At 39.2% G+C, this 24,427-nt stretch overlaps 1 pseudogene; it reads left to right on the top strand.

Annotated features, from left to right (window-relative positions):
• The first annotated feature begins 7,456 nt into the window (after nt 1–7,456).
• The window catches only part of LOC149142040 (respiratory burst oxidase homolog protein F-like), a 49,341-nt pseudogene continuing 32,370 nt past the window's right edge, over nt 7,457–24,427 (top strand).

The following is a 24,427-nucleotide window of genomic DNA, read 5'->3' as shown; positions in this document are numbered from 1 at the left end:
CTATTTCATAACCACAGAGCTTTTATAACTACTAGAATATGACCAAAACACTAACTCTATAGATACTTGAGTTGTTTCTTGAAACAAATGACTTGCACAGCAACAAAGAAGTCTTTCATGAATATAATAGATTTAAAGGTCCATTCATTTTGCAAGAAGGTCCTTTCTGTCAATTATTTTTTTATCAACATATCCTTGTCATGATCAACCCAATCGACATTTAAGTGATAGGAATGCATTTATACAATCACTAATGACCTCTCAATTTTATAAGAAACTAGATTCAACGATACACATTTATCCCAAGTACTGAGCTTATGAATCATAATTAAAAAATTAGAAAATGAAAGAGCATATTACTCCATGGGATTACATCTGGTTCTTGATAGTGGTATAAGAGTAAGTTCTAATGGAACATTCTTATAGCCTTCATTCAATATAGGTCTAAGCATCAGGAATTTATTATCTCAGAAAAACATTATAACAACTTCACATAGCATATTCTAGCATTGAAGATAGAATACTTATCTTATTGAATATTGCAGACTAACCAATTGATGGACGAAGAGTATGTTTCCACCTAAACATAGGCTCTATTGCACTTCATTTTCCTACAATAGGCCAAAAGAAAGGTCTGTATGTCCATCAGTCACTGATTTTAACTTTGAATAACTTAAATTGATCCTTAAGTAGATGTTATGATTGAATTTTGTTTGACACCACATCTCCAATCAAATGTGTCAGAAGAACTAAATGAAAGTCCGTCATTGATGAGCGGCCTTACAACTTCAAAACAGATGGACTGTCTCAACTTGTCCACAAAGTGGATAAGTATAATCAATAAATCTCGATCTAGATAGGGTTCCTTAAAGGGAAGCACTCAGAAAACTATCGGCCAACAAACACCTGCATTATGGAGAAATGTCTGAGGATGACACTATACAAAGGAAATTCACCAATTTTTCTTCTACATTTACGAGGCTTCATTATCTATTCAACTTACCATAAGAGAAATCTGACCCTAGGTTCCTCGGTTGGGATGGAAATTAACTAAAAATCTATGGTACTTCCCTCCATTGACTTACCTCTTGTGACTGAGATAAAAAATTTGCTCTTGGGGATGACTAGATAAATCCTGTTGCAGATGAGTCGGTTAAATGGAGGAGCATCAACTTATTTAATATTGATTCCAAAGAAACATGGAGCATATGGCAAGTCTTACGAAACCATCCATTGATACATATATATAATATATAGTTGCTTGGTCTTAAGAGTGACTTTAAAAGCAGAGATGATAGATTCTATGAATGATTCCATTAGGAATTTTTCTATATAACATTATTTGAAAGCCATAGACATAACAACTTTAAGTGATCACTAATTTTTCACAACCTAATTCTCTACATATTAAAGAGCCTATCAATCTTATATGCTTCATGACAACTTTCTATTAATCTTTTAGATTGTTCTATGTTGTATCAATTACTTTAGCCCAATTAAATACTTCAATTAGCAATTTTTCCAATAACAATTAGTCTTTCCAATCATCAAAAGTAATTTAAGATAGAACAAAAAATGCAATGACAAAGGAGACAATCAACACATCAACAAGAGACACCAGGTTTGGTCAAAGACCAAGGAAAAAACCCACTAGGCAAAAAACCCTTTTAAATTCTTCTTCTATTAGATTGTCATAAAATGTTCAATAGAGAGTACAATGATCCAAATACAATATCATCTAGAAAAATAACCCAATAACATTTAAAAATATGTTTCCAGCATCATAATATATCAGAGACAACTTTTCATGTTTGCGTTCAACTTTGGTCAACGGTCAAATTTCAGTCAAACTTCCCAGTCACATGCAGGAGGAGTTGTGCGAGCGACTGAAGGCTTCTAGTCACTCCCTTGAGCCTACAAGCCAGTGACTGTGGTCAAATTTGTCCTATGACAAGCCAACGACTGTAACTAAAAACCCTAAGAACGGATGTGAGCCTCGAGCCCTGTAATTTCAGACCTTTACGAACTTCTTTGGTCATCCCAACCTCAAACCTGTGTGAACCAATAAATGAAGAAGAAAATAAGAAGATGCTTGGTGATGTCAAAATGGGCTTGAGGTCACTTGTATTTATATGCTTCCAAGGGTGACTAATTTACCAATAGGGATGACCTATCCAAATGTGCATATGTGGGCTTTTTTTCATAGGTACACTTTCCCTTGTCCAAATTTGAAGATATTTAGGTCGAGTTTGGTCCTCTCAAAAATATAAATTCAATGTAATAATCATCTCCATCAAATGATTTTTCCAAAGTGGAATTTGACCCTAGTTTCATAATTTAATACTCCCTCTCAACTAGGGATAATTCCACTTGTCAATATCTAATCATCGATTAATATGTCATCATATCATGTCCCATCTCTGCTCAACTGTATTTGCTGAAACATTGTCAAGTCTAAAGAATAAGAATCATCGGGAAGCTAATTCTACCACCCTCTACATCGTCGAAGAGAATATCTTAATATGAAACCACATCAGGGAGTACATCTCAACCCGAAATTTTATGGGGGAGCTAAATATCGATGACCCCATATCAAGCAATAGGTGATATATGGGAGCACATCTCAACCCATCATATTGCTTACCGATCTTCCCAACAATGACCTTCAAGATTCATGTGGTAGAAAACCCACATCATAATCTGAGCTTGGGCTAGATACCTGACTTAAAAAAAGGTAAGGATCACATGCCCCAAGCCTCCTCAACCTGTTGGCTATACGAGGAGGGACAATCCAAACAAGACTGACTTGTGGGTATGATTCCAACTAGGGTATGCTCTTCAAAGAAAAATATAGGGGAGAAACATCTCCAACCCTATGGGTAATAGATAGTGATGGTACCCTATTATCCATAGATACGTCAACCCTATGATCCATCCATCTCAATTCCTCACCCTGGGAGCTTGTTACAAAGTATTTTTCCATACCTCCTGTTCACTTCCCATACCATATTCCAAAGTGCCAAAAAATTGACTATTGTGCATCATATCCATCATGATATACATACCAATAACTCCCTGAAGAATCAAAGGAAAACTTCCCTAAATCCATTCTGGAGAAGGTTGCCTAAAACCTAATTTTTGGCATAAACGCATTTTTCTCCACTGCCTCCCTGTGATGATGGCAGTTTGCTCAGTCATACACTCATGTTGTCATTGCAGGTTTTCATAGGAAAACCTGCACTAAACCTCTTTTGGTGGGTTTTCCCAAACTGGAGAAGAAGCTTCGCTCACTAAAACCTTCGGGAACAGCGAGCTAGATATTGGTTGTTGTTGATATGGTTGAGCTCTCTCATTTGGGCCGCTTGATCTTATAATAATGGGCTTTCCCCTTGATATGTGGACCTTCCTCCCTCTTTTTTGGATCCCTAACTCCCTTTCCCTTCCTATAAATTCACTCCCTTCCATCCCCAAATGGTTGGTCATTGATTGTTTCATCCCTATGCTGAGATTATGCTTACATGCTACCCATTCTAGCTTGGAGAAGAAGTGCTTGTAGATTCTTTGCTTGGACTTGGACATCCACCAAAAGGAGGTCTCCAACCTCAAGGCATAGATTGTATGCTTCCCTTTTTAGATTATTAATACATACATTTGATGTTCACTTTCCATAATTGTGTAAATTTTTATGTTGTTAGCTTAATGTTCCTTGATCTATTAAGTAGTTTATGTTTAATGTATGCCATATATGCTCTCATATATTGCATAGTCCTTTGATCGTCCTTGCAACTACCTAGACTTAAAGAACAACTAAGGAGCGAGGCCTAGAGAAAAATATTCAAAGCCATCACCAAGGATCGCGAAATTAGCATCAGAGCGACGTAGGTTTCTCCTTCTCTCTGCATTTTTCAAACATAAGCTAGGAAAGTGCATGTTAGTCTATTTAGTTTGTTTCTAGACCCACTCATTGGGCTAGAGGGGTCGCCTCTGTCTGTAGAGGGGATTTGCCTTCACAACGAAATGGTGACTCCCCTGGGGAAGATATAGCTTGTTCATCCTCCTTTCTCAACTAATCTCTTGATCATTTTGACCAACCATCGTGTTCTCAGTTAGTTTGGGTTGATATAGGTATGCACAATCATTGGTTTCTATCTTCGATTGCTCAGTCTGGAAGTGTTTGTGAAATTATTTTTATTTTTTGACTCACTGCTCGCCCAGCGATATTTTTGATCTGACAATCACACTGCCAGCGCGTTTTTATTTAAACAATCGCACTAATCCCATGTTCAGTGCCAGCTTTTCCTTAACAATCACACTGATCCCTGAGATTGGAAAAAATCTAGTGTTTCTTTGTCAAACCCCAATGTGTCTGAGCCCTTGAAGTCATGTTTTGTCCTGCATGACTGGATTTTTTTGATGTTTTGATTGATTACCTAATTTATTAGAAAAATCTTACTCCTTTGAACTTTCAAGTATGTGAGCGTAATTGGATTTATTTTAGGGTTTATAGGTCAATTGGTTGTCACTTGACGCTTATGAGTGTCTTTGGGTCTCTAGTTTGTTGAATGATTAGGTCTATTCATCTGGTAAAATCACTTGAAACATTGATTTACATTAGTTTCGGTTTGTCTTATGCAAAGTTGTTTTTCATGTGTATTAGGTCATCTTACATTTGAAATCCATCTTTGTCATTTATCAAACATAGATTACGTTGTTTGGTTTGCAAACTGAAATGAATGTATTTCTTATTTATTTGAAAGAGAAAGTGAAAGACATTTTCATTAAGTGCTTGAGAATTTGGTGTTACTTTGATTGATGCCTTGTTTACATTATTGGGTTGCGTTGTATTCTTTCCACGACTATTTTCCCCAGTTAACCAGGGGCATAGAGGGGGGGCGGAGCACCCACTTCGTTGTGCCAATTATGTAATGGGGGGGTCACAGGGGGGGCGGTTAGCCCCCCTTTACGGGGTCCAGGGCAGCGCCTCGGGGAAAAAAAAAATTGGACCCTATATTAGGTGGGTGGACTTACCTATGGTTTTGTGCATGGTTTTCGCACATGGTTTTGGGCGCGATTGTTTTCAGTCCATGGTATTGGATGCTTCAGCATGTATATATATGTATTGCAACATTGAAAGGAACATAATGAAAAATCAAGCTGGTAGTCCCGGTTTTGGGATCTAGGGGAAATCTCTGTGTATATTTGTTTTATGTGTTATGCTCTCGCATTGTTTATTTTATGTGTTTTAGAACTCATATGCAGATAATTTCTATACGGGGTTAAAACCTACATGCATTAGGAGTATTTTGAATCAAAATCTTTGTTTTTGCTTTAGTTGAATCTTAATTGCATGAGAATATCTGAAAATCAAAGAGAGTATCATGTAGGTAAAGTGCATTTTAGTGAAGTGAAGGTCATTTTTTCTTTCAATAGATTGCATGTTCATTAGTGAAAGTGAAGTTTAGTTTTACTCTTGCATTTTTCATTTGGAAAAGTTAGTAGAGGCATATTTTTTTATGCATTAATTGCTTGAAATTTTGTTCCAGTATGGAAGTATATCGGAGGTTCTCCAGTACTCTAGGGTATACCAGAGGCACTCTAGTATGGAAAGTATATCGAAACGCTCTCATCGAATGGTTATGCATTAGACAGCACTAACACAGACTTGTTCTCCCCGTACCGTCGAGTATATATTTGGAGACCCCATTAGGTTGTTATCCTTTAGCGATAGGTAACCGAGTCATCCGCCTTGTAAATGTGATACACCGAACACAACATTTGGGGAGATCGGTCATCATATGTTAATTCCTTGGTTTAGGTTGATTCATGGATACTTGGTAAACCCTCTTTCCTAGTACACCCTTTTTTATTTATTTCTTGTTTTTAAGTTCTAAAATTTAACTACCCATGATAACATGACTTACCTATGCAGTTATCCTTGGCCTCATATTGCCTAATTAATAGTAAATTTTAATTGTAGGCTCACATAAGCCACCCCTTATTTTTTTGAGAAAATGTCACCATGGTTGAACCATCGAGTTCACCTTACATTTCCCCTTCATCATTTGACACTAAAGGGTCATCACAAGGAGTTCATATTAAGTTTTCACAGTCACTTGAAGCCCCAGGTCTTGAACTTAGAATTATCCTGAGTACTCAACCCCTTACATCTCGTCCTCCACCTCGAGACTCATCATCGTCTTAGGAATTTGATCCAGAAACCCCTGAGAGTCCACAGAGGTTTGTTTTATTCCCTTTGAATCTACTTTTGATCCATTGGTTATATCTCTTCAACAACCTTATAGTCCATACGATAATCCTAGTATACCTTTGGATTTATCTCCAAAACCATCTTGGATTCCTCCTCGCCAACTATTTCCACCCATGGCTTCAGAAGGTGAGTTTCCAGCCTCTTCTCAAGGTCCTCCAAAAGTCTTAGCTACTCATACTCCTATTATTAATAATTATTCTGAATATGACTTTCCTCCTGAAGGTTATCCATATGTGGGAAGTATTGCACCTCCACCACCCCTTGAAAGTAATGAACCTTTGTTTCTAGCTCGTTATACATCTTTGGCTCAATTGGTTTCAAGTACTCCAAGTGCATCTTCACTTTACCACAATCTCATTTCTTCATCGGGCATCATGACTACTTCTGGTCCATTTGTTTCAAACGTGGCCTCTCAAATTCCTGTACCAACTACTTTTTTGTTAGTTCCTGTAAAATCGACAGTTACGGTTGGGGAAATTAATGTCCCTATAAGTTCCCCAAGTCCTCCATTAAGTGGACAATATGTGCCACCACCTATCTTACTGCATGGGGGGGCAACAACCACCTCCACCTTATGTACCTCCTGTTTCAGGTGGACCTTATGTGAGTGCACCTCAAACTCACACTACCGGAGCTATTCAAAATGTTATCAGTGTACTTTATCCTGGTGGATCATCAATTCCGTCTGGATCAGGTCAGATCCTGTATCAACAACCTCTTTCAGCTAGGATACCCTACCAGCAACCGTACCCTTTTTATGGCTCTCAATAGCCTAAAAATCCACCCTTTACTCAAAAGGAAGGTCCCCAAATGTAGCCTAGGTCAAATCCATCATTTAGTGCATCTGGTCAAACTTAATTTGGGATTTATCAGTACCAACCTGGAACTCAGCAAATTCGACAAGGAACTTTTCAACAACAATAGCCTTATGTACAACAACAACCTTTTTTACAACAAGGACCTTATGCACAACAAGGGCCTTACCAACAACTGTTGCAGTAGCAAGGACAGCCCTTGCAGCAATAAAACCAACCCTTACATCGACAAGGTCAACCCTTGCAGCCACAAGGTCAACCCCTGCAGCAGAAGGGCCAGCAATTTTACCACTAGGGTCAATAGTTGCAACATCATCCTTATAATCCATATGCCTTGCAAGTTATTTATCCACCTTATGGTTCTCAACGGCCTATGGCAGGTCAATATCAACCTTACCCTGGTCAAAACCCACCTTTCTGGGGGCAGAATCCACCTTTGTATGGTAAGAATACCCTCATTGGGAAAATATCAAGCTCCTTATGGTCAAAATCCACCACTTTGGGGGCAGAACCCATACCAACAAGGATGGGATCCACAATCTGGGCTTTATCAAAGGCCTCCCATGTCTCTCAACCCACAATTTCCATTTCTAGCAATGTTGGAACTGTCGGATGTGTTAAGGCTCACTAATGATCCAATACTTGATTCACCCTATTGGCCTCCATTTCCTACAAAGATTCTTGGTGATTGTTTGAAATTCGAAGGAAAATATGGAGAATACCCCCAGGCCCATGTTATGACTTACCATTTATGGTGTTCATCTAATTCTTGGGTTGATGATTCTATTCATCTACGTCTTTTTCAGCGCACCCTTACGGGTCCTACCACAAAATAGTACATCAAGTTGCCTCCAGGTGCTTATCAAGACTTCAATTCTTTGGCAATGGCCTTCCATACTCACTTCCAATTATCAGTTCGCTATGAAACTGGTACCCATTTGCTTACATCTTTGAAACAGAACACTCCTACCCACATCTCTAATCATATCCATGAATGGAGATGTCAGTGTCACCTTATCAAGTTTGATATACCTGATGAGTTGTTAACTGAAAGGTTTACCAAATCCTTCATCAAAAAAATTGTTGCAGACATAGCTATGGGAGGTTGTGTAACCGAAGATCAAGCCATTGCCTGTGCCCAATATTAAGGTTTGGTGTATTCCCAATCCGGCACATTATATGATCTCTTTCCCAATGCCCCGAGACCATCTATGGATCCAGCATCTTCTAAATCTCTGGATGTATCACCTATCGATGGTATTATTGGATCAGTGACTCAAACTTCCATTAAATCTTCTTCAAAGAAAAAATCCGTTTTGAATTATGCATCCAATCCTCCTTTGAATCCCTCTTCATATCCTTGTAAAACGTCTGAGGTTAATGTCGTTAAGTCTATCGCAGCAGACAAAACCTCTAAAGGTAAAAAGAAGGGTAATGGAAAAGAAAAATCAGATACCCAAAAACAGGATTCTCAAAGTCATCTACTGATGATGCATCTAAATATAAGCCCAAATATCCTTGCCTCATTTGTGAGGAAGATCACTATACCAAGGATTGTCCTTGTCATGTGGAATTTAGTTGCTTGTTAAAAGGTACTCAAGGGACATCAAATGTACTGAAAGAACCTTTTCCAGCATAGTATACCCAATTGGTAAAACAACTGCAACCTTCCACGTCTTTGAGTTCTCAGGTTTACATGAGTGGAATAATGCCCATTTTTGTTGCCACCCAGTCAAAAGACTATCAAACTCCTCAAAAACAAATTGTTGAGAAAGAAGTTACCGATACACCTTCTACCTCTACTCCAGTCTGTTACAACCCTCTTCATATTGAGAGACCTAGTAATGACTTTGTTATCCGACCGCCTCCCAAGGGTGTCCTTTGGAAATCATGTTACAATCTGAATGCGTGATCTACCCAGCATTGCAATATTGTTGAAGATATAGCTCAATCGCCTTCGGTGATGTCTAACTTGGAAGTTCTCCAAACTTTTCCAATGCAACAAAGAGAATTACTATCTGCTATAGGAGGAATTGAACCTATGGATTCGAATTTGATTACTTTTGACCTAGAAAATCAGGTTCCTCGTCTTCCCCATCAACTTGTGTTTTTTATCCAAGTCATTATAAAAGGGAAGATGATTCATCGAACTATGATTGATGAGGGTGATTCCACCTACATCATGTTTGTTTCATGCTGGAAATCCATAGGCTCTCTACCTCTCAACTAGTCTTTGAATACCTTAGAAGCCTTTAATGGCCGAGGATATCGTCCTTACAGTATTCTCACAAGTTTTCCCATCACGTTGGAAGGGAAAACTGTCGAATTAGAGGTAGAAGTCGTTGATGTGAATTTGAATTATAACCTTCTACTTGGATGAAGTTGGGCTTGTGATATGTTTTGTGTTGTTTCTTATTTGTTCTGTGTGCTTCGTTTTCCTCATGAAGGGAAAATAGTCACCGTTGATCAGTTAGTCTTTTTCTCTTCCGGTTCTTCGAATGGCAATGTGCCATATGTGGGAAATACCAACATTCCTTATGAGAGCGTTGGGGAAAGTATTTTTAAGGACTCTTCTCTTATGGGAACTTTTTCCCTCCCCACTCCTCATGTCGCTTATTTCAACATGATCTCTACTTCTTACGATCCTTGGATCATTCGTTCTCTCGATCAAGTTGATTCTTTTGGTGATGTTATGCCGCTCAAACCAGAAGAACAAGCTTATCAAGATGTTTTTTTGGCTTCAGCGGCCACTTTTGAAAGTCATACTACTCTTAGTATGCATCTAGACATGTATTCATAGTCCCCTTGTCTTGGTTATTGGGATTCTGTCGATCCCTTGAATGAGACACTCCCCACTTGAGAGTATCATTGAGGTTATGTCTCTTGAGGAAACTCCTTGGAATGATGCTCATCATCGTTCCTCATTTCTCCCAAGTCTTGGAGAGATTCATCATGTCGAGGTACCTTTGTTTCTTGTACACTCACCCATCCACTTCAAACACCCATCTTAGTGCATGAAGTTTTGTCTGAGGGAAACATGGGGAACATTACTGCTACCATGCTTATCGGCATTTTGTTAAACCAGGAATTTTTGAGAACATCCATGTCAGGGTTTCTTGTTCTCCTGATGAGATCAATATTTACACCACCCTTTTTAAGGAATTACGCGATGTATTTTCCTGGTCATATGAAAAAATTCCTAGCATTCATCCAAGTATAGTTTTGCATGAAATTCCTACTTATCCATATGTGAAGCCTGTTCATCAATGACTTCGTCCGGTGCACCCTAAAAAGGCAGTCGTTATAAAGGGAGAGGCTGAAAAAATTCTAAAGGCTGGTTTCATTTACCCCATTCCATTGATAGATTGGGTTTCAAACATTGTCCCTGTGACTAAAAAACAAGGGACTATCCGCATTTGTGTTTATTACCACGATATCAATCAGGCATGTCCCAAAGACAATTATACAACTCCTTTTATCGATCAAATCATTGATGAGTGTGTAGGGAGTGAGATTTTTTCTTTTATGGACGATTTTTCTGACTACAACCAGATTAATAAACTTCCCATTGATCAACATAAAACTAATTTTATATGTCCATGGGTTTATATGTCCATGGGGAACCTTTGCCTACAAGAAACTCCCTTTTGGTCTGAAAAATGCTAGTGCTACCTTCCAACGAGCGATGTTTTCTGGTTTTCATGACATCAAACACTTCATTCAACCATATCTTGATGACTTACCAGCTCATTCTACTAAGCTTCATGATCATCCTGACCACCTACGAGCGATATTTCTTTATTGTAGACACTACAATATTCGTTTAAATTGGCATAAGTGTGTCTTCTCCATTGAATCTAGTCATCTCCTAGGGTATGTGGTATCAAAGGAAGGAATCCATATTGACCCCCTCAAAGCTGAGGCCATTGTAAATTTACCCCTCCATCATTTTTACATCAGTTGCAGAGCTTGCAAGGGAAAGTGTTGGGTGCGAGATCCCCCAAGGGAAGTTTTGGGGCTTAAATCCCAGATTTTGACTAAATCCGATGTAAAGACTCCGTGTTTTGTGGGCGCGGAGCTCAAACTTGTAAATGAGTCATAGGGTTGTCTGCCCTCATTTTTGTAATGTAATGTTGGCTTTAGAGATCTACCCATGGTCCGCGGACCATAGGATTGTATAAATAGAGCGAGGCTCTAATTTGTAAATGAAGGGATCAATTGAGGAAGGAACGATGAAGAATTGAGTCTTATCTAAGTGTAGAGTTGAGTCGATGGGTCATGGAGTAGGACAAGGCTCTGCAGCTGAGTGCGCAGAGGCCTAGTAGTCCACAGCTGAGTGTGTGAACCCCTGTAGTTGAGTGTGCAGGGCAGGTTGAGTCTGTAACCGATTGAAGAATTAATACAGAGAAGTTTTTGACCATTCTTGTGTAATTATTTATTGTTTTTTGCATTGGATGTATTGGGTATAAATTACATTTCTGTTCTTTATATGATGCACGAACATATATGATTGTGTTGATCAAGTGAATATAAGATAAAGTATTTTTTTACGCGAAGTTAACTAACAGTTATAAGAAGATAAGTAAGATCTGTGGTGTAACTTAGGGAAATAGCGTAGATCGTTGCCTTAGCAGCGCGAAAGCACCTCAGCCCCTAGTTGGGGCTGCGCGAAGGAAATTATAATAGATTGCGAAGGTCTCACAAGTCAGGATAGTGTGCGAAGTTACCTATGCGAAGGTATTCACAGTTGGACTAAATTGACCCCTCAAACATCTCCAGGGTGCGGAAACTTGGTTCCAGCATCCCCCCACACTGCTCCGGGTGAGACTTCAATCTGCGCACTGCTAGCTGTTGTTGAAAGGGCCAGTAGTGTAGGGATTTGTTTGGCTAATTAACTCTGAACCTGGGTCAGGCCCCCTCAAGCCAACAAATGGTTTCGTTGCTGGAATGTCAATGGAATACATTGTGCCTAGTTTACGCATAGCAGCGCTCACAAGTATGATGGACTGGGGAGCCCGAGAGGAGAGGCTCGCGCAGTTGGAGGAACTCGAGGAAGAACGATTTTTGGTTGGCTTTCACGAACATGTACAAAAGTAGCACAAAAAGGCCTGGCACAATTGACATATTAAGTTGCGCACCTTCAAGGTGAAAGATTTGGTGTTACTGCATGATAGTAAGTTTGATAAATTCCTGGGAAAACTCAGAATGTATTGGTTGGAACCGTATGTTATTAAGGAGGTCACCGATGGAGGTGCGGGTAGTTGGTAAAGTTAAATGGAGAACCTTTCCCAGGAAAAGTGAATGGCAGTTGGTTGAAGCCATACACAGGTGGCCTCGCTATCTGACTAGCTGAGAGAAGCATAGTCTTAGCACTCCACGCAGCTAAAAGGAGGCGCGGGACTATAAACAGGTGCAGGGTAGCAGTTCAGCTACAGTGGTCTCTAAACAGCGTGTCCAGGAGATACAACAAGCAGTCGCTCAGTGCGTTTCCGACCTTGCAGCGGTCCAGGCAGAGTTGAGAGGTCTCCATGCAAAGATCTTTGCACTGACAGAGTGACTCGAGGGCGAGTCACGATGTTTGTGTTGGGGGATTGTTGGGCGCTTGTTGGGCGCGACATCCCCAAGGGAATTTTTGGGTCTTAAAGCCCAAATTTTTACTAAATCCGATGTAAAGACTTCGCGTTTTGTGGGCGCGGAGCGCGAACTTGTAAATGAGTCATAGGGTTGTCCACCCTCATTTTTGTAATGTAACGTCGACTTTAGAAATTTACCCATGGTCCACGGACCATGGGATTGTATAAATAGAGCAAGGCTCTAAGTTGTAAATGAAGGGATCAATTGAGGAAGGAAGGATGAAGAACTGAGTCTTATCTGAGTGTAGAGTCGAGTCATTGGGTCGTAGAGTAGGAGAAGGCTCTATAGTTGAGTGCGCAGAGGTCTAGTAGTTCGCAGCTGAGTGCACGGACCCCTGTAGCTGAGTGCGCAAGGAAAGTTGAGTCTGTAACCGATTGAAGAATTAATAAAGAGAAGTTTTTTACCATTCCTGTGTAATTATTTATTGTTTTCTGCATTGAATGTATTGGGTATAAATTACATTTCTATTGTTTATATGATGCACGAACACATATGATTTTTTTGATTAAGTGAATATAAGATAAAGTATCTATTTACACGAAGTTAACTAACAGTTATAAGAAGATAAGTAAGATCCGTGGTGTAACTTGGGGAAATAGCGCAGATCTCTACCTCAGCAGTGTGAAAGCACCTCAGCCCCTGGTTAGGACTGCACGAAGGCAATTATAACAAATTTTCAAGGTCTCACAGGTCAGGACAGTGCGCGAAGTGACCTGCGTGAAGGTATTCATAGATGGACTAAATCGACCCCTCAGACATCTCCAGGGTGTGGAAACTTGGTTCTAGCATCCCCCCATACTGCTTCGGGTGAGACTTCAGTCCACGCACCGCGGGATGTTGCTGAAAGGGCCAGTAGTGTAGGGATTTGTTTGGCTAATTAACTCCAAACCTGGGTCAAGCCCCCTCAAGCCAACAGAAATCTAATTTCCTTTGTCGTTTTGTACCCAATTATGCTAAGCTTGTCAAGGGATTTACTCATTTTATGAAAAAGGGGATCCCATTTATTTTGGATGAAATCGCTCAAAAATATTTTGATGCATTAACAAACACTCTCACTTGTGCTCCTTTGTTGCATCCTCTCGATTATCACCGTGATAGTATTGTTGCCATGGTACTGGTGCAAGATGATGGTGATGGAAACAAACACATGATCTACTAATTAAGCCAGAATCTTATTGATATCGAAACTCGATATGCCCAAGTCGAGAAACTTTCTTTAGCAGTTGTTCACGTTGTTTAATGTTTTCGACACTATATTCTTTTGTGAAAAAACATTGTGATTCTGATTGCAACCCCATGACCTACATTCTAAATCGTTAGTTTCTAGGGGGGAAATATTCTAAATGGATTTTTATCCGTAAATAATTTGGTTTGGAGTCTGTTATTGCCAAGTCAAAGAAATCATTGGTTTTCACTGAATTGATTTGTGACCTTCCCTCTGCAATCACATCTATGACTTTTGATGAGATCTTTCCTCACGAAATTGTCTGTCTCATTAGCGCTCTTGACCCATGGTACGGATATATTATTGTCTATCTCCAGACCCCAAAAAATTTACTAGAGTTGTCCAATTTTGAATGTCGTTGCATTCAACATCAGTCCCAACCATATTGAATCATTGGCGATACTTTATACAGTGTTGGTGTCGATTCTATCCTTCATAGATGTTTGACACTCGAAGAAGTTGAGAGAGTCCTCAATGACTGCCACTTTGGTGCTTGTGGTGGTCACATGTTCAGGTATGCTACTGCTCAGAAAATCCTTCACGTCAGTTATTTTTGTGCTTCCACCTTTAAAGATTGCATTTTAGCAGTCCAAAAATGTCACACTTACCATATTTACAACTGTAGATAGCGCGCCCCACCCGCACCCCTACACCCAATTTTTATATTGATATCATGAAATGTAAACCTCACTCAGCTGGGGGGCATGGTTATATCATCGTCGTTGTTGATTATTTCACTAAATGGGCCAAGGCAATGCCCACACCTGATGTTGACGGTAAAACTACTGCTCAATTTCTTTTCAACCATGTCATATATCGATTTGGTATTCCTCAAGCCATCATTACTGATCATGGATCTCATTTTCAAAATTACATGTTGGTGGATCTTACTGCTCGGTTGGGTTTGCGTCACGACAAATCAACTCCTTATTATCCATAGGCCAATTGCCAAGTTGAGGCAGTCAAAAAAGTCCTGGTTACTATGCTTCAATGCACCATTGGGATGCATAAATCAAATTGGCATATTATACTATTTTCATGTCTTTGGGCTTACTGAACTGCAGCTAAGACTACCACTAGATTTACACCCTTTCAACTAGTGTATGGTCTAGAGGTGATTCTTCTTATTGAGTGTGAAATTCCTTCATTGAAACTAGTCATCGAATTACTCCCTGATACCTCACCTGAAGAGGAACATTTACTTTACCTCAAAAGGCTCGATGAAACTCATCACTTCGCATCGTTAGTAATTGAATCCTAGAATAAATGAGTTAAAGCTCAATATGATAGAATTGTTTCTCCCTGCGTTTTACTAAGGGTGACTTTGTCTTACTTTATGATGAGGCCAATGATAAATTGGGAGATGGGAAATTCGAACCAATGTGGCATGGGCCTTACATTTTCAAATGAGTTTTACAAAAAGGTGCCTAAGAGTTAGTGGACTATGAAGGAAATTCTTTGGTTGAGCCCCGAAACGGACTTTACCTAAAGAAGTATTATGTGTGATTATCCATGTAAATACTTATGTACATTAGTGTGTTTTCATTAGTGTGCAGTGTGATATTGGTTTGTTAGTTTTCTTTTTCAAACATTTTCCTATGCTTACCTCATGCTCTACTTGGTTTGCAGATATCGTCCAACCATTAGGTCGGTTTTGCTGATGGTGCCTGTCGTAGTACACAGAATCTATCTTCCGTAGTTATCACTCTTGGCAGTAGAGATTTAATCGTAAAACTTGATTCACAATTCATTTTGCTACAGCTTAATGAACAATATTCAGTTAGAAACCCTCAAATTTTGAGAATTTATTTGCGAGTTCATTTATTGGAACGAGAATTTGATTTTATTACTTATCATCATATTCCAAGACGCATGAACACATTAATAGACTCATTCGCTAATTATGTGTTAGATAGACATTTGTGAAACTTGTAAATCATAAAACATCACATATCAGATTTGATAAACAGGAAAACATATATATATATATATATATATATAGCAAGTGTTTACAAAAGAGTTTTCTACATCAAAATAACAAAATTTGTGTTCCGAGACACATGGCTTTATAAGCCTACATAGTGCAGAAAGTAAACTAGAAGTTGGCTATTCACCCACATGGTGCTTATGATAGCATGAGACAGCCCTAATGACTCGGCCCGGTAACCCACACAATTTGGCATAAACCCCTACAGTGTGCCTCTGGTAGCGTAATGGCACCTCGTCGATCGAGGCATATTCAAGAATACCCCTAGTTAAAACTTTCAGGTTACGCTCTACCTCGATGATAGGATCTGCTCCCTCCACATATGGAGGATCCTCCTCAATTTGGAATGCCACTCGCTTGTCTATTGGAGAAACCCCTAGAGGTCTCTTTGGTCCAACATCTGCACAACATTATAAGTCGAATCTCAGTGCACATACATAAAAAAATGATTAAAAAACTTCAAAATTTTCAAAAATATTTTTTTACCTGAATCAATCCACTATGCCCCTAGAGGGAGTGGAAGATCTAGATCTCCTTGGAAATCCTTCCCTACATATGCCCAATCATCGACCATGATTAACTACTGATGCAGACATCCAAAAAATGGTGGAGGAAATGACATATGTTGACTACCTCGATGTCGCGGCATCAACTCTCCCCATTTGAGTAATCATGGATCTTTGGGCGTAGGTGGATCCACTTCCAACCACTAATATCAAAACAATAACACATGTTCCAAGATGAACATCACCATAATAGACCTGAAACCAAATTGTTTCAAATTCCCCCTCTTGCACTTGGTTAGTTTGTGCTTCATGCACACCAACAAACCTTCACACCAATTGAAAACCATGGGATTTAGGCACTCGATTGCATACTGGAAATGAGAATTTGATGCCTCATGTAATGCTTGTGCCCTAGCTATTTGGGCCATAATGTGTAGGATTGTTCGCAGTGGGAGGTTGGTAATGGTATTTATGTTAATGTTCCTGTTGTTACCCTTTTTGGCCCCCGGACAATGCCTCGCAATGAGCATATCCATGTTCTCTCCCTAGTATGATCTAGATAACTACACCCATTGTCCCTTTATGGACAACCCAATAATGAAATAAATGTCAGCAACCTTTATTTTGAGCTCTTGATCCCCAAGCATGAACAGTTGGTGATCTACATCCCATCAACTAATTAAGTGTTGCAATAACTCAGGTTGTGCTCTGATCCTGGGAATCATGAAAACTTAAGAAATAGACATGCTCATAGCACATCAATAAAGTCTTCATCCTACATAGCTTGATGTTCTTCAGCTTTATGACCCCTCTGTTTCCATTCAATCACCATTTTGGACTAGTTATCCTGCAAAAATCAACAAACCAACATTTCATGAGCATTCACGGAGAGAAAATCCAAGATTAACTATTGTACATGGAAGATTTCGTTTCAATTTTTTTACCTTGGTGTCAGTGTGCCTGTTTAGGAATTCTCGTGCGCTTCCAGCCTGAGTGACTAACTGACTTCAGGGTGAGCAGCGCGAGTCCAATGGGTGACACCCATGCTAGTCACACACGATGTAGTTTTTTTGCAAGTCTTCCTTGCAGCCTATCCTATGGATGAAAATGCATAAAATGACCACCAAAATGAAGGGAAGGGACAGATCTCTTACTTGCAATAAGTGGCTCGACAAATGGTGTCCCATATTAATTGTGCTTCTTGCTTGGAAATTGAGGTAAAATGAGGTAAAAATGCTCTCACAATTGCAAATTGATAAAATGGTAAAAATAACTTACTTTTTCCCTATTTATAGTTTTTAAATAATATTTTTACCCAATTAGGGCATATTTCACTCGTTTTTAAATATTTTTCCTCGAAATAGGTAATGTGTGTTTCTTTGTGTATCAATAGGTTATATATTCTTGCTAACGGTGATTCACCTTAACTGATTCAACGAGTTTTATTTTATCACTTTTTTGGACTTGTCAAAATTAAACAAAAAAATGACCCCCTTGAGTCATATTTAAGCTATTTTCTGACTCTCAAAAAATGAGAATATTGTCGAGTACTTGTCCTTTCAAACTTGTAAAAGTAAATGAAATGGCATCTACTCAGTATAAGTTTAACCCTTTTCCAGACTAAGCTAGACTATTGTATGAAAATGGAATACCTTAGTCCAGCATGGCTAAGAGGTTCTCTTGAATATTGTTTTCAACCTTTTCAGGTTCAAGAGACGAATTATGAAAAGGGACCTTTGGGGTTTTATTTTTTATTTCTTTTTAAAACTCTCTAAACATGAAAAAGATGTCTAGTTTCACCTCTGTCAGACTCATAAAACTTAAACGACGTAGGACTTGTCACCATGACGAGGCCGAGTTCCTCCTTCCTAGGGCTCGTAAAAATTACTAAGATGGATTCATTCGAAGGGTGAACTTATATGGAAAGCATATGTTATCCCCTTCAAGCTTTCGATAAAAAATATATGGGGTACTTGCTAGAAATGGTGGGGGAAAAAGTGAAAGCGTTCATCTCTTGTATCTTGTAAAGGCAGCATGTCGCTCTTGAACATGACACTCATCTGTTACTCATGTCGGGTTTGCAGGGACGTCCTCACTTGGTCAATTGCCTTCATGGGTTTGGGGAATCCATTTTGTCTCTCATCTAATCATACCATTATGTCATCATGACCTATGGTCCTATGTTGATTCAAATTCTGCCAAACTCTGGAGTCGCGTCGCTGATATGTTCAAGAGAAGTCCTATCTGCAGTTATTTACCGCCTATACATTGTTTGACTTTCTGACATGATCCTGGATCACACTTATCTACTCTACTACATCCTTTTGTTTTGTGTCAATGATGTGGGATTCGTTATGGCCCTCCTTCGATGGATCACTTCCTGTTGACTTTAGCTCATCATCTGGGAAGATGATCTAGAAACTCCCTTCCAGTACCTTAGAGCTTGCATGCCTCAATGGGAATTTCTTCGCATTCAATGACAAGTTTACATCATTGGCCTTCGATTGGATGATTCCACAAGTGTTCGACTTCAGCTTCATTATTCACATTCTTGGGTTGTGTTGATTATACCTTGAGAGCCATTGTCATTATTGGTGGTTTCTCTTGTGCATGTTAATGGTTTACATCATTGACCTATAATCAGGTGGTTTTCTATCATGTTTGATTTCGACACATCTATTCACATGTTAGAATTCATACATTGATCAGGTCGAGATGGAGCGGAAGACCCTAGATTTTGTTAAATGAAGGCCAGGTTGCATGGATTTATGAGTCATTCATGATTGTACACATGTTTCCTTTGAACGGATGGTTGTGACCATACCATGGGTCCATATTCATGATCCTTTCTATTCAGATGGCTGCGACCATACTTAGGATCTTTGCACATAATCCCTTTTATATGGGTGGTTGCATCCATACCACAAATTCATGTACTATTATATGCCTATTCCTATATTGTTAGGCATGATCAACAAAGATTTCAGATATTTATATGCTTCATTTCCAGGTATCCCAACGGTGTTGTTCTCGTCCTTGCATTGACTTGTAAAGCATCTCAGCCATCACTCCTTGTTCGGCCTTCATGCTTTACGAGGCATCTGTTACACAATATTTTTTCATACCTCCTGTTCACTTCCCATACCATATCCCGAAGTGCCAAAACATTGACTATTGTGCAATATATCCATCATGATATACAGACCAAAACCTCCCTGAATAATCAAAGGAAAATTGTCCTGAATCCATTCTGGAGAAGGTTGCCTAAAAACCTAATTTTTGGCATCAACGTGTTTTCTCCACTACCTGCCCATGTTGATGCAGGTTGCTCAATTATAACTCATGCTTCCAGTGTGGGTTTTCACAGGAAAACCTACATTGAACCTCTTCTGGTAGGTTTTCCCAAACTGGAGGAGAATCTTCGTTCACTAAAACCTTCGAGAATAGTGAGCTAGATATTGGTTGTTGTTGATATTTTCAAGCTCTCTCAATTGGGCCTCTTGATATTATCATCTTGGGATTTTTTTTGGATCCCTAACTCCCTCTCCATTCCTATAAATTCACTCCCTTCCATCCCCAAATGGTTGGTCATTGATTGTTTCATCCCTATGCTGAGATTATACTTACATGCTACCCATTCTAGCTTGGAGAAGGAGTGCTTGAAGAGTCTTTGCTTGGACTTGGACATCCACCAAAATGAGGTCTCGAACATCAAGGCATAGGTTGTATGCTTCCCTTTTTAATTTATTAATACATACATCTGATTTTCACTTTCCATAATTGTGTAAATTTTTATGCTATTAGCTTAATGTTCCTTGATCTATTAAGTAGTTTATGTTTGATGTATGCCATATATGCTCTCATATCTTGCATAGTGCTTTGATCATCCTTGCAGGTACCTGGACTTGAAGAACAACTAAGGAGTGAGGCCTGCAGTGAAAGATTCAAATCCATCACCAAGGATTGAGTGATTAGCATTAGAGCGAGGTAGGTTTCTCCTTCTCTCTACATTTTTCAAACATAAGCTAGGAAAGTGCATGTTAATTTGTTTAGTTTGTTGTTAGACCCACTCATTGGGCTAGAGGGATCACCTCTATCCACAGAGGGATTTTCCTTCACAACAGAGCTCAAACAGGAGGGAAGAGTTGGCTCAGTGTCCTCAATCAGCGATGCCCATTATTAGGAGGGGTCACTTCCATTAGTCCAAGATGCTCTCTGAAGACCAAGAACTTCCCTTTCAAAAAATCCTTGGTGGGAATATCTACAAACTTCTCATCTGTCGATATGTGATGGAGTTTAATGGCTCCTCTCTGCACCATGTCTCGAATGAAGTGATATGGGATCTCTATGCGCTTGGACTTGTCATGAAATATGGGATTCTATGCTAGATGGATCCCACTCTTATTGTCACAATATATCAATTCAATTTCTAGGACCTACTCAAATAGATTACCAAAGGGCTTCCTCAACCAAACTGCTTCGCAGCTAGCCATGCTAGCAGCAATATACTCTGCCTTAGCAATACTCAATGCTAACTTTTGCTTCCTACTCATCCAAGATATCATGGCATATCCAAGACTAAAACAACATCCAGACATACTCTTCTTGTCGACAATGTTTCCTGCCCAATCAGCATTTGTATATCCACAAAGTCAAACATCTCCAACAAAATATCTCAAACCAAGTGTGATCGTCCCATGCAAATATCTCAAAATGTGTTTGGAAGTGATCCAATGTGCATGGAGAGGCTCGGTCATGAATTGACTCAACATATTCACTGCATAGCATATGTCCATATGGGTGTTCACTAGGAACATCAAAACCCCAATCAATTGTCTATACTCGGATGGATTCGCCAAATCGAATCTTGCAGCCTCTCCACAACATATTTTCCTTGTGAAAGGAAAATCTCACCGGGCCTTTACCACACCTCAAGGCCTAGAAATTATTACATGAGTCCAGGGTCCTTCATCTCGAATTCAAAGGCTAGCTCCTTCTTACAGTCAATCATAGGGGGCTCACTACCTATCAAGAATAGATCTTCAACATATAAAACCAAAATAAACAACATATCTTGGACTACCTTGAAGTAGAAGATGGGATCAACATTGCATCTTGTGAATCCCAACTTCACCAAATAATTTTCTATGTAGGTGTACCATGCTATGGGGGCTTGCTTCAAACCATACACTGCCTCCTTCAATCTACAAACATGTGTCTTTCGATCCTCTACTTCAAATCTTTTGGTTGCTCAACATACACTTCTTCTTGTAACATGCCATGAAGGAATGCATTCTTCACGTCCATCTGATGAAGGGTCCATCCTTGACTTGCGGCAAGGGAAACTATCAAATGAATGGTTTTATATTGAGCCATAGGTGAAAATATATCATCATAATCTTCTCCATATTTCTACGAGAATCCTCGAGCCATGAACCTTGCCTTGTATTTCTCAATGTTACCATCAACTCCATGATTGATCTTGAATATCCACTTCGAAGTTATCATGGATTTCCACTTTGGTCTCAGCGCAACATCCCATACATCGTTCTTCATTATTGATTCATATTCTTCGGCCATAGTATCTTTCCAAACTTGTTATTTTACAGCTTCTTCAAAGGTGGGAGGTTCATCTTGAATCATGGTGCTCATGGCTTCAACATATCCCTCGTACCTGCACACTACTTCCTTTCTCTAAATGATCTTCAAATAGGAACACGTCTCTCATCATCCTATAAAGTATCACGAAGCCAAAGTTGCCTCTTCCTGGTGAGAGGATCACATGGAGGAGGATCTAGGGGATCCATGGGCTCCATTGGATCATCAACAATGTCTGTCTCGGATTCAAGCACAAAAGGACCATCTAAAATATATGTATCATCATTCTTCTAAGGAGGAGGAGGCGGAGGAAGGTGCCTTACTTTTCCAAGGGTGGCATATTCATTGAATGTAACATCCCTACTAATTTCAACCTTCCTTTTACCAAGAATATATATTCTAAATTCTTTAGAATTTTCACAATATCCAACACACATACCTTTTCTTCCAGTGGCCTCCAACTTGTTTCTTTTGTCCTTCGGCACATGAAAGTATATGGGGCATCCAAAGATATGGAGATGACCAACATCAGGCTTGACACATGTGAATATTTCTTTAGGGGTCTTGTTTTCTAATGCTTGATGAGGCACTCTGTGTTGAACATATATGGTAGCATTTGTTTCTCCTCCCCAAAGGAACTTCGGCAACTTTTGATCATGGAGCATGGCATGGGTAGCTTCTATAATGGGCATGTTCTTTCTTTCAGCCACTCCATTTTTTTCGAGAGTATAGGGACCAATGGTCACTTTCTTGATACCTTCCTTCTTGCAAAAATTAATGAACTCCTTTGATATGTACTCTCCACCATTGTCAGACGTGGATATTTTGATTTTCTTCCTTGTTTTATTTTCAATCAAAGCTTTGAACTCCTTGAACATTTCAAAGGTTTCATCCTTATGCTTCAAATAATATATCCATGTCTTTCTTGAGAAGTCTTCAATGAAGGTGATATAGTATAGATGGCCACAAATAGAATGCATGGGCATTGGACCACATATATTGGAATGAATGAGATGGAGGATGTCATTTGTCTTATTCTCACTAGAGGGGAATGGTCCCCTTGTCTTCTTTCCACTGGCACAACCTGGACATACTCCATCATGATGGGCTTGAACCTTGGGAATCCATGAGACCAATTTTTCCAATTTCGAAAGAGAATCATAATGTAGATGGGCCAATCTTCGATGCCATAGCTCGCTTAGATGATTAGTATCATGGACCAATGCTAGAAGAGGTCTTCTAGTAACCATGTAGATTCCTTCATATCTTGATCCTAATGAATGCATCTCTCATAGGTGATCCAACAGGCCAAGTAAGAACCTTTCCCTTGATGAAGGAAAACCTCATCCCTTTGTCTTCCAAAGTGGATATTGATACCAAATTATTCTTCAATCCTGGCACATACATCACATCATGGAGAAAAATAGATTCCCTAGAATTCAAATGAAATTTGACAGACCCAAAACCTTTAACGGGATGAGTGGAGTTGTCTCCAAGAATAATTTTCAAATTTGACTCCCTCTCTACCAAATTAGAGAGAACTTCCTTATAACCAGAGAAGTGATGAGTTGCCCCACTATCAACCAACCAACTATCCCATGAATCCAGAGGAGATGAACTAGTAAGGGCAGAAATAATAATATATTCAGATTGATTCGCAACATTACTTTCATACCTAGAGAATCTTGACTTCTTTTGTGGACGACAATCTTCTTCATGATCATTTGGATCATATTTTATTATTTTTTCATCTCTTCCATTGCGATTATTCCTTCAATCATCTCTCCTTATTTGATCATTGAACCTGATATTGTTGCTTCTAGTATTATAGCGTGGTCCATTGTTCTTCTCGGGCAAATCTCGAGCATAGTGGTCTTTATTATGACAATTGTAGCATTCAATGTGCAATAATTCCTTCCTTCTATTTGGATTTCAAGGAGGAGGATTTCTTGAATTTGATGGACCTCCTTTTCCTTTCTTCTTCTTCTTTTCATGAGTGATGAATGCAGCAGGCTCATGTTCTTCATGCTTTTGAATCCTTCCTCTTCATATCATCCTTGATTCTTCTTGAGTGAGATTTCCAACAATCTCATCAAATGATGGGAGGAGATTGTTGTTGCTTATAGTAGTAATAAAGGTTTCCCAAATAGGATGGAGACCTCTTAGAGTCACAATCACCAATACCTTGTCAGACACATATTCCCCAATTCTTTGCAATTGATCTCTAATATGATATATTCTCATAATGTAGGATTGCACAGATTCTCCTTTGTTCATATTTGTGTCTTTGAGTTGATCTTTCAAGGAGATGATTTCATTCAAATTTTTGAATTCATACATGTCCTTAGACTTCCTGAAATTTCCAACATATGCATGTAAATTATCGTGTAAACC

This window comes from Pinus tabuliformis, chromosome X (genome assembly GCF_031772625.1).
Source record: "Pinus tabuliformis cultivar Carrire ecotype Pingquan chromosome X, CPIR1, whole genome shotgun sequence".
Lineage (NCBI taxonomy): Eukaryota > Viridiplantae > Streptophyta > Pinopsida > Pinales > Pinaceae > Pinus > Pinus tabuliformis.
This window is presented reverse-complemented; position numbering and strand designations above follow the sequence as displayed.